The sequence below is a fragment of the Dendrobates tinctorius genome, unplaced genomic scaffold (assembly GCF_039654945.1).
Source record: "Dendrobates tinctorius isolate UK_male_01 unplaced genomic scaffold, ASM3965494v1 ptg000030l, whole genome shotgun sequence".
In the NCBI taxonomy this organism is placed as follows: Eukaryota; Metazoa; Chordata; class Amphibia; order Anura; family Dendrobatidae; genus Dendrobates; species Dendrobates tinctorius.
The window spans coordinates 41908241-41925510 of record NW_027361698.1 but is presented as its reverse complement, the minus strand read 5'-3'; the positions used below and the strand labels follow the sequence as shown (position 1 = coordinate 41925510).

The following is a 17270-nucleotide window of genomic DNA, read 5'->3' as shown; positions in this document are numbered from 1 at the left end:
CAAAATACCCATCACACATCCTCCATCCCATAGTCCCATGCCCATATACCCATCATACATATCCGCCATCCCATAGTCCCGTGCCCATATACCCATCACACATCCTCCATTCCATGGTCAACCATTATGACATCATAATGAGCGACGGGGCTTGCAACCTATGATGACATCAGCATCACCATGGCAACCATAGTGACATCATAATGAGGGGTGGGGCTTGACATGCACACACTGTTTCCCCAGTATGTAGATAGGGGCATTATGACATCATAATGAGGGGCGGGGCTTGACACGCACACATTTTTACCCAGTATGTAGAGAGGGGCAAAATTGTTTGGTGAATTGGAATGCGTGGGGTTAAAATTTCACCTCATAACATAGCCTAGGATGCTCTTGGGGTCAAGACGTGTGACTGTGCCAAATTTTGTGGCTGTAGCTGTGACGGTGCAGATGCCAATCCCAGACATACATACACACACACACACACACACACATACATACACTTTGAGCTTTATATATTAGATATATAAATGTACATATATTAAATAGATAGAAGAAAAGCCAGAAAGTATTAAGTTACATACCGGTAACGGTATTTTTCGGAGGCCCATGACAGCACCACGAGAGAGGGGATCCGCCCTATAGGAACAGGAAACCTACAGATACAAAAAGGGCGGCACCTCTCCCACACATCAGTTGGATTACAGAGCTTGAGAGGCTACCATGGTTAGTACACAACATATGATATATACAACCTATCTACCCTATTTAACAGAATTATTCCATACCATCTCCCACATAAGGTGATTCTATGAACAATCTTCTAAGGAGTGCACCCCTATATGTGAACAAGGGAGGGAACTAAGGGTGCTGTCATGGGCCTCCGAAAAATACCGTTACCGGTACGTAACTTAATACTTTATTCGGACTCCCATGACAGCACCACGAGAGAATTACAGAGATGTAAACTAACTTAGGGAGGGACTACAGCCTGCAGCACCCTTAGCCCGAAGGTGAGGTCTGAGGAGGCACCCATGTCTAACCGATAGTGGTTAAAAAAGGTGGAAGGAGATGACCAGGTGGCCGCCTTACATATTTGATCAATTGATACTCCAGATCTCTCCGCCCAGGATGATGCCATGGCCCGAGTGGAATGTGCCCTCAGGTTCTGTGGAGCCGGACCGCCACCTGCTGTGTAGGCAAGAGAGATAGCCTCTCTAATCCACCTTGCTAATGTGCGTTTTGATACTCTGTATCCTTTCCTGGAACCTTGGAAGGATAGGAATAATGCGTTCTCCTTCTTCCAAGGATCCGTGGCTGCTAAATATGTCAGTAAGCATCTTCTAATATCTAACGCCTGGAGTTTCTGCTCTTTAGGGTTGGTTGGGTTAGGTAGGAAGGAAGGCAGAACTATCTCCTGTGTCCTGTGGAATTGTGTTGCTACCTTGGGAAGGTATGCTGGATCTGGCCTTAGGATCACTCTTTCCTGTAAGAACTCTGTGTAAGGAGGCAATCTGGAAAGTGCCTGTATATCGCTCACCCTACGCGCGGATGTTATTGCTACCAGGAATGCTGTCTTAAGAGATATAATCTTTAGTGAGGCGGAATCTAAAGGTTCAAACAGACTTTCTGTCATGGCTGTAAGGACTAAGTTTAAGTCCCATGGTACGCATCTGTCTTTGTGTATAGGTCTCGATCTGGCCGCTGCTCTGATGAACCTTGCTACCCAATAATCCTTTGCAATATCAGCTGCAAACAGGGCCCCTAAGGCTGAAACTTGTACTTTTAGCGTACTTGAGGAGAGACCCAATTCGAAACCTTTCTGGAGAAATTCCAGAATATGTTTCGTGGGAATTCCATCTCTGATGTCAAAGTGAAAGGTGGACAGGAAGCGTTTCCAGGTCCTAGCATAGATATTAGTGGTGGTTAATTTTCTGCTTCTTAGGAGGGTGTCAATTAAGTTCTTGGAGAACCCTCTATTTTTTAATAGTGACCTTTCAAATAACACGCCGTCAAATGAAGTCCCGCTACTTGTGGGTGGCTGACTGGCCCCTGGTAGAGGAGATCCGGAAGGTTCGGCAGTACCCAGGGATCGCCTACCGACATGGTCCTCAACCACGCGAACCAGGTCCTCCTGGGCCAAAAGGGGGCAATCAGTATGACTCTTGCCTGATCCTCTCTGATCTTCCTGACTACCAGAGGAAGAAGATTCAATGGTGGGAAGGCGTATGCCAGAGAAAAAACCCATCTTATCAGTAGGGCATCCACCGCCAGGGGATTTTCCCTGGGGTTCAGAGAGTAGAACAATCTTTCTTTTCTGTTTTTTCTGGTGGCAAAGAGGTCTACCTCTGGCTGGCCCCATCTGCGGACAATCTGGCGGTAAATATCTTTGTTCAAAGCCCATTCTCCTTGTCTTAGAGCCTTGCGGCTTAAAAAGTCTGCTTTTACATTGTCCTTTCCGCTGATGTGGAGCGCGGTCAAAGATAGACAATTTCTCTCTGCTATCTGGAGGAGCCGTTCTGTTATCTGCATCAGAGCGCTGGAGCGGGTTCCACCTTGGTGGTTGACATATGCTACCGCTACCTGGTTGTCCGAGTGTATCCTCACATGATGGCCCTGCAGGTAGATAATGAGTTTCTTGACTGCCCGCTCTATCGCCAATAGTTCTCTCTGGTTGGATGAGATTTCAGAATTAGAATCCCACTGGCCCTGTACCACTATGTCCCCCATATGGGCTCCCCAACCGAAGGAACTTGCGTCTGTGGTTATAATACGGGTTATCTGTGTTATCCAGGGCACCCCTGATGCTAGGTTCTCGCTCTCAAGCCACCATCTCAGTGATGTAATAGTTGAGGGGCTTAGACACATCCGACCCTGTAAGGAGCCTCCAAGGGCCCTGCTATTAATCAAGACGTCGTTTTGAAGGGTTCTGGTATGGAACTGTGCCCACCTTACTGCTGGGATGCATGAAGTTAGAGAACCTAACAGGGACATGGCCTGTCTGAGGGTCATAGATGGATTATCCATTGCCCGAAGAACCTGCTCCTGTATCTTTTGTAATTTATCTAGTGGTAGCAGGCACCGCTGAGTGTCAACCCTAAAAATTTCTGTATTTTTAAGGGCTGGAGTCGGGATTTCTCGTAGTTTAAAATCCATCCCAGGTTTTCTAATCTGGATCTAGCTTTTTCTATCTGGGATTTACAATGACCCACCGATTTTCCTACAATCAAGAAATCGTCTAAATATGGAATGATTAAGACGTCAACCTCTCGTAAGTGAGCCATAACTTCGGCCACTAACTTTGTAAAAACCCTGGGTGCTGCTGAGAGACCAAAGGGAAGGGCTCTATACTGAAAATGACGTACTGTGCCCTCTACTGAAACTGCCACCCTCAGGAACTGCTGGAAGTCTGTATGGATAGGTACATGATAGTACGCGTCTTTCAAATCTATGACTGCCATAAAACAACCTTTAAACAATATTTTTATTGTTGTATTAATGGACTCCATTTTGAATGTATGATTAATCAAAAACTCGTTAAGGGAACGAAGGTTTATAATCGTTCTGAATGTGTTATCAGGTTTCTGGATTAGAAACAGGGGAGAGTAAAACCCTCTTCCCCTTTCAGCCTCTGGAACCTCTACCAGGACATTTTTCTGACATAGGCTCAAGACTTCCGCTTCTAAAGCCGCTTGTTCGAGATGAGAAGATCTTAAGGGGGTCAGTTTAAAGGTGTCCCGCGGGATCTGGGTAAATTCCAACCTAAGCCCGGTGGATATTACATTACGCGCCCAGTCACTATTCGTAATCTGTGACCATGCCGGGAAGAAGGATGACAGTCTACCCCCCACGGGAACCGCTAGTCATTGATTTGGTTTCTTTTGATCTCTCGACGAGCGTGTAAACATATAGCCCGTACCTCGTCTCCTTCTGTCTTCCCATCTGGGTCGATCTCTAACAGGCGAAGAGTTGCGCCTTCTCCCCTGGCCAAATCTCCTTCTACCAAATGGGTGACGGTAGGACGCTGATGAAAGGTTTGGGAATCTTTTCTTGTCGTCCCCCGCCTTTTCAAGCAGCTCGTCTAGGACAGTTCCAAACAAATATTCGCCCTCACATGGAATCGCACAGAGCTTTGCTCTGGACTGGATGTCTCCCTGCCAGCACTTTAGCCACAGGGCTCTGCGAGCTGTGTTAGAGAGACCTGCTGCTCTGGCAGCCATTCTCACTGCATCCGCTGAGGCATCTGCCAGGAAGGCTGCTCCCTCTTGGATGGTCGGTAGGGCCCCAAGAATTGTCTGTCTTGATGTACCCTGTTTTAGTTGTGACTCCAACTGGTCCAACCAGACCATAATGGACCTGGCCGTGCACGTTGAAGCCACTGCTGGTCTTAAGGACCCTGCCGCCATCTCCCAGGTGTTTTTCAGGAAAGTATCAGCTTTCCTGTCTAAGGGATCTTTAAGGGATCCCATGTCCTCAAAGGGGAGCGAGGATTTTTTTGATGCCTTCGCAATGGCAGCGTCTAATTTGGGGGCTCTGTCCCAAGAACTTACTGCTGGATCGTCGAAGGGGTATCTCCTTTTGAGGGCTGGTGGTAGCGACCCTCTTTTGTCCGTTTTTTTCCACTCTCTGTGGATCAGATCCTGTATCTTTTGATTTAACGGAAAGACTCTCCGCTTCCTCTGTTCCAGCCCACCGAACATGACATCCTGCATGGATAAATGGGGTTTAGGCTCCTCTACCTCCATTGTCCCTCTGACTGCTTTGACCAGCTTGTCTACCCGGTCAAGAGGCAGACAAAATCGCCCCGAGTCCTCTTCTCCTGAGGAGGACGAGGGAGATGAAGCCTGGGAGTCTCTGCTTTTTCTCCACTCTACTGAGGAATCAGACTCCCCCGGGACCTCGCCCCTTAGACTTTGCGGCTGAGACAAGGACTTTAGGGTTTCCCTCATTTCTACCCTGACAATGTCTCTCAAACTCGCCGCTACTGCAGGCGACTCTTCTGCCACCGTCTGCTGAATACAGGGGGGGCACAATCTTTTGAGGCACGCGTCCGGTAATGGGCATGCACAGAGTGCGCATTCCCTATGCTTATTTTTACTTGTAGCTTTTTTTCCCTAGAAAAAGAAAAACACAGAAGGGGGGTCCCGTCACTGAGTGAACTTTCACGAAGATCACTTACCAGTGCCACAATCAAGTACCGGAGAACGAGGGGGATTTCTTTCGGTCGATGCTCCTGTCTGCCTGGAGGAGCTCTTACGAGTGGACTGGTCACTTCGTCCCGCATTACTGTCACGGGACCCTTTCTTTTTCTGTTTGACCTGCCGAAGGTCATCCAGGGCGGCAGTGATGTTTGCCGCTGCTGCCCTTGCTTCTGCCGCTGCTGCTGCTGCTGCTGCTCTCGATCGCTTTCCATTACCACTGCTGCTGCTGCACACTGCTGCATGTAGTAATGTGGCCAAGGCAAGGTACCCTGCCCGGGTCCCGCCTAAATACCCCCTCCTCCGGTCAGCAGTATCCATGCTGCGCCCCTCCCCCCCCTTAACGGAGCTCCCTACCCCAGCTGGCGCCCGACCCCGCGCCATCGGTGTTTCCGATGGGCGCCGCCATCTTGGAATCGCCGCGCATGCGCAGTGGCGCGCTGACCCGGAAGCGCCTCCTCCGCCCGCCCCCTGACGTCACCGCTACCCCTGTAACGCCGGAAGCCCCGCGGGATGCCCAGGAGTTCCGGAGCAGCGCCCGGTCGCAGCCCCCTGCACAGCGCTGCCAACATATCTGCGCCGCCGGAGCCGGGAATCCCCGGGGGGGTATACTTACCGGCGTCGGCTTAATTCCGGAGACGGACATCCTCCGGACGCCGCTCCCTGCTGTCCACGCCACCGCCGTGACACCCATCCTGGGCCACCGTGGCGCCTTCCAGGAGATCCGAACCAGGCCGAGGTAGGAGACCCCCTCGCTACCGATGTCGGCTGGCCGGCCTGGGATCCAATTCTTCTGTAGGATCCCGTCCCCTCAGGAACGGGAAACCAACTGATGCGTGGGAGAGGTGCCGCCCTTTTTGTATCTGTAGGTTTCCTGTTCCTATAGGGCGGATCCCCTCTCTCGTGGTGCTGTCATGGGAGTCCGAATAAATTCATGTGTTGTGTGCTGTAAAATCATAGCAAGAGATGACAGAATAGTAGAGATGGATTACATATAGTAAATAGAATAGGTAGATATATAGATGTCTGTGATAAATACAATTGGTACAGTGTGTGCAGCTTACTGTACTTGTATTTAATTAATAAAAGATTATTTTGTGGAAAAAAATGGCGTGAGCTCCCTCGCAGTTTTCATAATCAGCAAAGGGAAAGCCTATGGCTGGAGGCCGCTGTTTATAGACTGGGAAGAGGGTAATACCCATGGAGATTCCCACGCTAATTAATATGAGCTCACAGCTGTATAATTAGCCTTTACTAGCTATTAAAATGGGAGACCCCTCAAAAAATGATGTGGTGTCCCTCTATAATTAATAACCAGCAAAGGCTGTGCAGACAGCTGCGGTCTGATATTAATAGCCTAGGAAGGGGCCATGGATACTGGCCCCCCTGGCTAAAAACAATCTCTCAGCCACTCCAAAAAAGGCGCATCTCTAAGATGTGGCAATTTTTTCACTTAGCCTTACTCTTCCCACTTGCCTTGTAGTGGTGGTAAGTGGGGTGATATTTGGGGGGGGGTTGATGTCACCTTTGTCTTGTCAGGTGACATCAAGCCCCGGGTTAGTAATGGAGTGACGTCAATAAGATGCTCCCATTACTAACCCCATAGTCACATTGTAAGAAAATGCAGAAACCCAAAAAAGTCCTATAATTCAAAGAAAGACACAGACTCCTTTAATAATCTTAATTAAATCAGACTTCCAAACTCTCCCATTCCTCCGATGCACTTGTCATCTGCAAAAGAGGTAAAAAAAACAACTAATAATAATAATAATATTTCCATAGCGCCAACATATTCCGCAGCACTTTACATTATAGATGGGACTTCTACAGACAATAGACATTAACGCATACCAATAAACACATAGGTCCAAACAGATACCAAGAGGAGTGAGGGCCCTGCTCGCAAGCTTTCAGTCTATAAGGAAAAAGGAGAGACACAAAAGGTGGATGGTAACAATTGCTTTTAATGTTTGGACTAGCCATAGTGTAAGTATCGGGTGTTCCTGTTGCTGCATGAACCAGTCAACAGTATAAATATGTAACAGTACAGACACAGAGGGCTATTAAATGCATAAAGCATGTGAGAACATGATGTGAGGAACCTGGTTATGGTAAAAAATTTTGAATGAGCCACACAGGGATATTTAGGTTAATGCATTGAGGCGATAGGCCAGTCTGAACAAATGCATTTTTAGGGCACGCTTAAAACTTTGGGGATTGTGGATTAATTGTATTAACCTGGGTACCGTATTCCAAAGAATTGGCGCAGTACGTGAAGAGTCTTGGATACAGGAGTGTGAGTTTCTGATTATTGAGGATGTTAACCTCAGGTCATTAGCAGAATGGAGGGCACAGGTAGGGTGGTAGGCTGAGACAAGGGAGGAGATGTAGGATGATGCCGAGTCATGGAGTGCTTTGTGGGTGAGGGTAATAAGTTTATACTGAATTCTGGAGTGGATGGGTAACCAGTGTAAGGACTGGCACAAGGTAGAGGCATCGGTATAACCACTGATAGGAATATGATCCTAGCTGCAGCATTCAGGACAGATTGGAGGGGGGAGAGTTTGGTAAGAGGGAGACCGATTAGTAGAGAGTTACAATAGTCCAGATGAAACTGAACAAGAGAAACAGTAAGAGTTTTTGCAGAGTCGAAAGTAAGAAAGGGTCGAATTCTAGAAATGTTTTTGAGGTGCAGATAACATGAGCGAGCCAGTGATCGGATGTGGGGGGTGAATGAAAGCTCGGAATCAAGTATGACCCCAAGACAGCGGACATATTGCTGGGGAGTAATGGTGGAACCACACACGGAAATGGCAATGTCGTGCATAGGTAGGTTAGTAGAGGGAGGAAACACGAGGAGTTCAGTTTTTGACAGGTTCAGTTTCAGACAGAGGGAGGACATGATGTTAGAGACAGTGGTAAGACAGTCACTGGTGTTTGCCAAAAAGGCAGGCGTGATATCAGGAGAAGTGTATAATTGGGTGTCATCAGCATAGAGATGGTACTGGAACCCAAATCTACTGATTGCTTGACAAATAGGGGCAGTATACAAAGAGAAGAGGAGGGTGCCTAGCACCGATCCTTGAGGAACCCCAACAGTAAGGGGAAGATGAGAGGAGGAGCCAGCAAAAGATACAGTAAAGGTGCGGTCAGAGAGATAGGAGGAGAACCAGGAGAGAACTGTGTCTTTGAGGCCAATGGAATGGAGCATAGAGATGAGGAGCTGATGATCCACAGTGTTGAATGCTGCGGAGAGATCTGTTGTGAGTTCATTTTCCCCTCCGTCACTGAGGCCTGGTGAACTCCCTATTCTGGTGAAGGAAGGTAGTGAGCCTGATTATCAGGCACCTGGGACTAATGAAGACGATTGGCTGAGTGGAGTCACTGACTGGATTTAAGGCAGCCTACGCCCTTTCTGCCCTGCGGGTGATTTCTCTGTGGACTCTTGGACACCAGTCTGATTCCTGCTCTCCTAAAGCTAAGTTTTCTGTTTTGCCTTTTTGCATCTAAGATTTGTTTTTGTTTTTCTTGCTTTTTGGATTCTGCCACTCCCTGCTGGAGTGTGCAGTGTTCCGTGAGCTCTGTCTTCTGAAAGTACCTGAGTGCTGATTTAGTTTTTGAAGCTTAGTTGCTTCAGGGCCATTTTTATATCAGCTTGTTGGCTTTTGTCTCTGATAGGGTTTTGGCAGATTGCAGACAGCAGCCTTTCTATCCGTTCCTATCTAGGTAGTTTTTGGGCCCCGTCTTTGCTCAGCCTGTCTTTCTGTCTGTGTAAGTGTTTTCATCTTGCTTCACCGTCATTATATGTGGGGGGCTGCCTATTGCTTTGGGGTCTGCTCTGGGGCAGTTAGATTTCCCCTTTCCTTCTTTAGGCCTATGTATCTCTCCGGCTGTGATCGAGGGGTCTAGGTCATCGTAGGAACCCCCCATGGCTACTGCTAGTTGTGTTGATAGGTTCAGGGGTCTGCAATCTGATAGTTGCCAACTGGTTTTCAGGACTTAGCTAGCATTTCTGTTTTTGCCTCCTACGGTGACTCAATCATAACAGAGATCCCAGAGAATTAGCATGGAGTGGAGACCATTAGATTTAGCTGTTAGAAGATCATTAGAGACTTAAGTGAGGGCAGTTTCAGTATAGTGAAGTGAGCGGAAACCAGATTTTTAGAGGGTCATGGGGAGAGTTATCTGAGAGATAGCAAATAAGTCAGGCGTGGACCAGGTGTTCCAGGAGTTTAGAGATGAAGGGAAGATTAGAGACAGGTCTATAGTTAGCGGCACAGTTTTGGTCGAGGGATGGTTTTTTAAGTAATGACTGTATGATGGCATGCTTAAATGAGGAAGGAAAGATATTGGAAGAGAGAAATAGGTGAGTGGTGACAGTAGGAGAAAGGGACTGGAGGAGATGTGATGGAATGGGTCACTGGTGCAAGTGGTAGGGAACGAAGAAGCAAGGAGCCTGATTAATTCTTCTTCTGTTTCTGATTCAAAATCAGAGAGTGCGCTAGATGCAGTGGGGGAGGGAGGACAGTGCATGACATGAGGGGATTGGGAGATAATTTCCTGTCGGATATGATCAATTTTTTCTTTGAAATTATTAGCCAGATCGTCATCGTGGAGATCCGTGTTTGGGGCCTGCACTCTTGGGTTGAGTAGGGAATGAAAAGTGTCAAAGAGAAGTTTTGGGTTATTAGATAGTGAGGTGATGAGGGTGTTGAAATAGGTTTGTTTTGAAAGGTGAAGTGTTGTATGTTTTAAGCATATACTTATAATGGAAGGAATCTTCAGGTAGATTGGATTTTCTCCACAGACGTTCAGCGCACCTGGAGCACCGCTGTAGGAAGCATGTTTGCAGCATGTGCTAGGGTTGTTGCCGTCTGTGCCTAGTTATTCTATGTATAGGAGGTGCAATTTCATCCAGGGCACTTTGAAGTGTTTCATTGTAATGCTTCAGTGCAGAATCAGGACATGAGAGGGAGGGGATAGGGGCCAATGATGACTGCAAATTCTTCAAAAGTTTTTGGGTGTTAATGGCCTGTATGTTTCTAAAAGTGTGGAAATTGGGGGGTGACCTGCATGGGATGGCAGTTCTTGATAGAGAATGATAGATGGTTGTGGTAAGAAAGTGGGAGAGGGGAGTTTGTGAAATCATCCACTGAGCAAAGCCTGGAGAAGACCAAGTCGAAGGAGTTTTCGTCTTCATGTGTGGGGCTGTTAGTATGCTGTGAGAGGCTGAAAGAGGAGGTTAGAGTTAAACGGTGAGAAGCAGATTGTTAGAGGGGAAGAGCAATGGGGATGTTGAAGTATCCCATGATGAGGGAGGGGATGTCACAGGAGAGATAGTGTGGAAGCCAGGTGGCAAAGTGATCCAGAAACAGATGGGAGGATCCCGGAGGATGATACACCACTGCCACTCGTATGGAGAAGGGGACATAGAATCTGACAGCATGGACCGCAAAAGAAGGGAAGATAAGTGAGGATTCTTGAGGGATAACCTGAAAGGTACCTTTGGGTGAAAGGAGCAGACCAATGCCTCCACCTGCTCTGTTGTCCGATCTTGGGGTATGAGAGAAGTGTAGTCCACCATATGAAAGAGAAGCAGCAGCGGTGGTGTCTGACTGCTGGATCCAGGTTTCAGTAGAAGCCAGAAGTCTAAGAGAATTGGAAAGGAAGAAGTCAAGGATGAAGGAGAGTTTGTTACACACTGAGCGAGAATTCCAAAGGGCACAATTAAAAGAGACAGAAGGCATGCATGAAATATTAATAAGATTAGAGGGGTTTCTGAGTATAGCAGTTGATGGTTTTGACTTACTATAACATGAGGGTCCGGGTTTGGGAGAGATGTCTCCTGTGACTAGGAGAAGGAGGATAGAAAGAGTGAGCAAATGGTTAAGTGATTTGTGAGAGCTTCTCGTGGGTTGGATGGTGCGACTGAATGGGTCTGGGCTGTTTAGCAATGTGAAAAGAGTGTGATTGCTATACATAGGAGAGGAAAGGACAGAGGGGCCGATATGGATGGAGTTTAAAGAGTTAATGCAAGGGTGGTGGATGTGAGTGAATGCAGCAACCAGGATATAAATTATACAAATGCATATTATATATTTGTGCAATCCAAGTGTACAGGGAACAGAGTTATTAATTTGTCTTACCTGTCTCCTGCCCTGTCTAACTGCCATGTTATAACTGCCCGTACTTTGATTAAATGTACAGAAATGCCCCCCTGCATAAATGCTTTCCCAGGCTATGTCTGAATATATAGAAGGACAGTTCTAAGATCTTTTTTTTCACTCATTAGCAATCAAACTAAGCTAAGACATCAGGACATAATAAATGTAGTTAGCAGATAAACAAGTGTCCAGGCCTACATGGATCATAAACCACTTTGAAAAGTTACTTGACCTCATAGCATAAGGGGACAAGCAGAATAAGTTGAAATAAATATATACCATTATATATGCTGCTAACATGGATAACATAGGTAGGACACATGCAGAATTCAATGAAGTAGCTTGAAATAGTTAAATACCTGTATAAAGAGAATAGAGATGCGTGTTAGATTCAGCCATGTTATAACTGCCCATACTTTGATAAATGTACTTCAATTAAAAGTACATAAATGCCCCCCTGCATAGAACAAAAGAACAAAATTACTCACCTTTCTGCAGGGATGCTTTTAATCCATTTGTCCAACGAAGGGTCTAGCTCTGCTACATCTAGATAGCTGGCTGCATGGATGCATGATGCGTCCGTACAGCCTGTCATCCAGTAGGCACTGAGCTGCATGTGCTCAGCGACTTCCTGGGAACTGCTTTTCCATGTCTGAGGGCGCGGCGAGCATGAGAACGTTTTCCTGCTTGAGGTGCTGTCAGACAGGTTCTGCGAGTTCACAGCCAATCGCACTGCACTCAGATATAAATCAGATGCTAGGTGTGAATAATCGGGTTGTATTCGCATGACACTCACATTATACTTTACAACTCTCAGCAGGGAGACTCAGACTGATTTTCCATACATTTAGTGTGACACCGGCCATAAGAAAATCTACGGTCGTCTGCACCTGCCCTGAGGCCACGTTCACACTATCAGTATTTGGTCCGTATTCCACATCAGTATTTGTAAGTCAAAATCAGGATAGTGTGATAAATGCAGAAGTGGTGACGGGTTTTTATTATACTTTTCCTCTGATTGTTCCCCTCCTGGTTTTGACTTCCCAATAATGATGTGAAATACTAACCAAATACCGAACGTATGAATGTAACCTAACAATGAGAAGCTCGATAATGCATATCAGTAGTCCAGATTGTTTTAAATTTAAACAAAGGTATGCATGCTCAAGTCACTTTGTGGGATTAATAAAAATTGTGTAAAGTAAATAAATATGTAAAACGTGTTTTAAATGTGTTTTTTTTCAAGTGTAGGAAAAATTCAAGTTTCACCCCCCCAAAAAAAGTAATTTAATGAAAAATGGCTCATATATGGTATCACCATGTCTAAACCTACCTGTACTCTGAGACAATATTAATATTTATCCTCACACTGATGTTGTATACAAATCTAAATGCTCAGAATTGCTATTTTTTACATACATCCTAAGAAAAAAAGTAAAAAGTGATCAAAAAGTTTTATATACCAAAAAGTGGTATGCGTGAAAACTACTAGCCCTGCAAAAGAAATTCTCTTGCACAGCTCTGTTTACAAAAAAAAAAAATCAAAAAGGTTATCAGTCTCTGTATATGGAGACCAAATGAAAAAGTGATTTTTTTGTGGCAATGTAGCTATAAAAATCTCTCAGAAATTTAGCACCGCTATTATCATATTGACCCACAGAATATAATGAACATGTTGAATATACTGAATGGTAAGCACTGTTTAACCAAGACAAATACAGAATTGCTGGTTCTTGGTTTGCTTAGCCTCCCAAATACTGAGATAAAAAGTAATCAAACTGTCATATGCCCCCCTCCCCTAAAAAAGAAAAGAAAGGACAAGGCAAAAAAAATGAAGCCTTCACAAAGGTCATTTGACAGAAAAGATGAAAGTTACGGCTCTCAGAATATGGAAAGTGTTTTTGTGTATTTATTGTACAAAAGTAGTAAAACTAATGCTATATTAATTTGACATTGCCTTAATTGTTCTAACCCGTAGGATGGATGTAACTTTTTTGCACATGAAAAGATTGCAATGTACAATGCCAAAAGACAACAGCACAGTTGCTTTATTTCTCTATATCTTTCATAGAATTATTAAAGATTTGATATTAAATTAGATATATTACTGTGCTCAAGCTTTAGATGTGGGAAAATGCTACATATTAAGAATTCTTTCAAAAACAGAAATGTTAATTTTTTTTTCCAGCAATTAAAAAAAAAAATTGAAAAAGTGATTGAAAATGAGAAAATGAAAGAGGAGTTTTCATTACATTTTTCATGTTAAACCGGACACTCAACGTAATAGTGACTGCAGCACAAAATAAAATATTTTTTTTATTTCACCTCTCTGTTGCTGAAAAGTTAGCAATCGTAGTATTGAAAAACACACATTTGAAAGGTAGACTCACCAAATCCTGACTAATACACTAGCAGGATGCAGTGGACCTCCAATGATAAAGGCTGGGGCAGCACAGGTGCAAACCTCTGATGAAAACAGCCAGTAACCCAAAGTGGAAAAAAATGCACACAAATAAGGGTTGCATAGGACTTCAGTCACACAGATAAGTGTGGTGCAAAGTGTCTGAACAGCCTATTAATGACACCCATAGTATTAGCAGGCGGGCTGCTCATTACTATATGTATGCATCACACAGAAAAAAACAAGCCAACATAAAGAGGCCTAGCTGCATCCTGCAAAAATGATAAAAAGTGCAAAAAGATAAAAAGATATGGGGTATTAGTTACTATTTTGGTCAAAGCATATTAGCTCGCAACCCAACATCAAGGGTCCCCATATTTTGTGAGTCCCTAACACTAAATCTGAATAGCACACATAGGAAAAAATTCCCAAAAATTCAAAAACACACATTTGAAAGGTAGACTCACCAAATCCTGACTAATGCACTAGCAGGATGCTATGGACCTCCAATGATAAAGGCTGGGGCAGCACAGGTGCAAACCACTGATGAAAATAGCCAGCAACCCAAGAGAGTCTGGCTGCCTAGTGGAAAAAATGCACACAAATAAGGCTTGCATACTACATCAATCACACAGATAAGTGTGGTGCAAAGTGTTTGAACAGCCTATTAATGACGCCCATAGTATTAGCAGGCGGGCTGCTCAGCACTATATGTATGCATCACACAGAAAAAACCACGCCAACATAAAGAGGCCTAGCTGCATCCTGCAAAAATGCTAAAAAGATATGGGGTATTAGTTACTATTTTGGCCAAAGCAGATTAGCTCGCAACCCAACATCAAGGGTCCCCAAATTTTGCGAGTCCCAAACACTAAATCTGAACAGCGCACATAGGAAAAAATTCCCAAAAATTCAAAAACACTCATTTGAAAGGTAGACTCACCAAACCCTGGCTAATGCACTAGCAGGATGCAGCGGACCTCCATTGATAATGGCTGGGTCAGCACAGGTGCATACCACTGAAGAAAACAGCCAGTAACCCAAGAGGGTCTGGCTGCCTAGTGGAAAAAATGCACACAAAGTGAGTCTACCTTTCAAATGACTTAACTCATTAGGTGGCAAATACTTTGCTAAAAAGAAAAAAAATGTTTTATTATGTTCTGCAGCCAGTAGCAACTTGTACGTTATGAGAAATTTGGTGAAAGGTCCTCTGTAAAATCAATATTTGGTGTGATTAGTGGGTCGAAAAAATCTCAGTGGGTCCATAGCTAAAAAGGTGCTGCGCCGTGTGCAAGCAACCGTCCTGGTGACAGTGCAACAACAACAGTTTATCATTCTGTTCAGACTGTATGAAGCCCTGGAGCCATGGGGTATGTCTCTTTTTTTCTACAGTTATGGTAGATTACAACTAGTGTTGAGCATTCGGCCGATATTAGCTGTATCGGAATTCCGATACTTAGTTCCGATACTTTTTTCATATCGAATACCGGAATCGGAAGTTCCCATAATGCTAGGAGCCCGCTCGATTTGATTCAGCCAATGGGGATCCTCAGAAGTGTGGGCACATCCTGTTAGGCATGTAGGCATGTTAACTACTGGCATGGCTGTGATTGGCTGCTGAAATGATGTCATGATGCACTATAAAAAGCGCTGCAGCTGCCATTTCTGGTCACTCTGCTGTGAATTCAGTTAGGGACAGGCTGCTGTTGAAGACTGTGAGGGACAGTTAGAAATAGCGATTCCACAAAACATACACTCACTGGCCACTTTATTAGGTACACCTGTCCAACTGTGTGTTAAGACTTAATTTCTAATCAGCCAATCACATGGCGGCAACTCAGTGCATTTAGGCATGTAGACATGGTCAAGACAATCTCCTGCAGTTCAAACCGAGCATCAGTATGGGGAAGAAAGGTGATTTGAGTGCCTTTGAACGTGGCATGATTGTTGGTGCCAGAAGGGCTGGTCTGAGTATTTCAGAAACTGCTGATCTACTGGGATTTTCACGCACAACCATCTCTAGGGTTTACAGAGAATGGTCCGAAAAAGAAAAAAAATCCAGTGAGCGGCAGTTCTGTGGCCGGAAATGCCTTGTTGATGCCAGAGGTCAGAGGAGAATGGGCAGACTGGTTCGAGCTGATAGAAAGGCAACAGTGACTCAAATTGCCACCCGTTACAACCAAGGTAGGCAGAAGAGCATCTCTGAACGCACAGTGCGTCGAACTTTGAGGCAGATGGGCTACAGCAGCAGAAGACCACACCGGGTACCACTCCTCTCAGCTAAGAACAGGAAACTGAGGCTACAATTTGCACAAGCTCATCGAAATTGGACAGTAGAAGATTGGAAAAACGTTGCCTGGTCTGATGAGTCTCGATTTCTGCTGCGACATTCGGATGGTAGGGTCAGAATTTGGCGTAAACAACATGAAAGCATGGATCCATCCTGCCTTGTATCAACGGTTCAGGCTGGTGGTGGTGGTGTCATGGTGTGGGGAATTTTTTCTTGGCACTCTTTGGGCCCCTTGGTACCAATTGAGCATCGTTGCAACGCCACAGCCTACCTGAGTATTGTTGCTGACCATGTCCATCCCTTTATGACCACAATGTACCCAACATCTGATGGCTACTTTCAGCAGGATAATGCGCCATGTCATAAAGCTCGAATCATCTCAGATTGGTTTCTTGAACATGACAATGAGTTCACTGTACTCAAATGGCCTCCTCAGTCACCAGATCTCAATCCAATAGAGCATCTTTGGGATGTGGTGGAACGGGAGATTCGCATCAGGGATGTGCAGCCGACAAATCTGCGCCAACTGTGTGATGCCATCATGTCAATATGGTCCAAAATCTCTGAGGAATGCTTCCAGCATCTTGTTGAATCTCTGCCACGAAGAATTGAGGCAGTTCTGAAGGCAAAAGGGGGTCCAACCCGTTACTAGCATGGTGTACCTAATAAAGTGGCCAGTGAGTGTATAGTGCTTAACCCAGGCTACATAAACCACCACTGTAGCTTGCTTTTCCCTAGCAGCGCTGTTTTCACAGCTGTCTGCAAGGGCTGTGTGAGTGCAGACCCACGCTGTGTAGTGTGTCCTGCAGGCACGTCTGCTTGTAGGCCGCCCAGCATGTGTCTCTGCCTCATACACATTTTTCTTTTATTGCTGCTTTTTTTTTCTCCTGTATAGTGTGCTTCCATACGTATCAATATACGTTGGTTGCAAACACTAAAGGAGTGGACAGCGGAGCCTTTCAGCAGCCTTTCAGTGCTATAGCCCATTTCTCTGCACTGTTTTTGGCTGTCTGATAGGTCTCTCTGTGTGTGAGTGCAGCTCACGTTGCAGTGTGTTCTACAGCCACCGCTAGCTGTAGTCCGCTCAGCGTGCGTCACTGCCTCATACATAGTCCTTTTTTTGCAGCTAATTTAGCCAGATTTTTGCTCCTATATTAGTGTGCTTCCAACCGCATCCATTGTCATTGGCTGGTTGCAAACACTATATAGGATTAGAT

General features: G+C 45.3%; 1 long non-coding RNA gene across 1 annotated transcript in view; it reads right to left on the bottom strand.

Annotated features, from left to right (window-relative positions):
* Nucleotides 1-14410, bottom strand: part of LOC141086063 (uncharacterized) — a 214473-nt gene extending 200063 nt beyond the window's left edge. Inside the window, exon 1 of the long non-coding RNA XR_012231495.1 lies at nucleotides 14231-14410. This is a non-coding gene — a long non-coding RNA (uncharacterized lncRNA). The remainder of the gene's footprint in view (nucleotides 1-14230) is intronic.
* Nucleotides 14411-17270: the final 2860 nt, after the last annotated feature.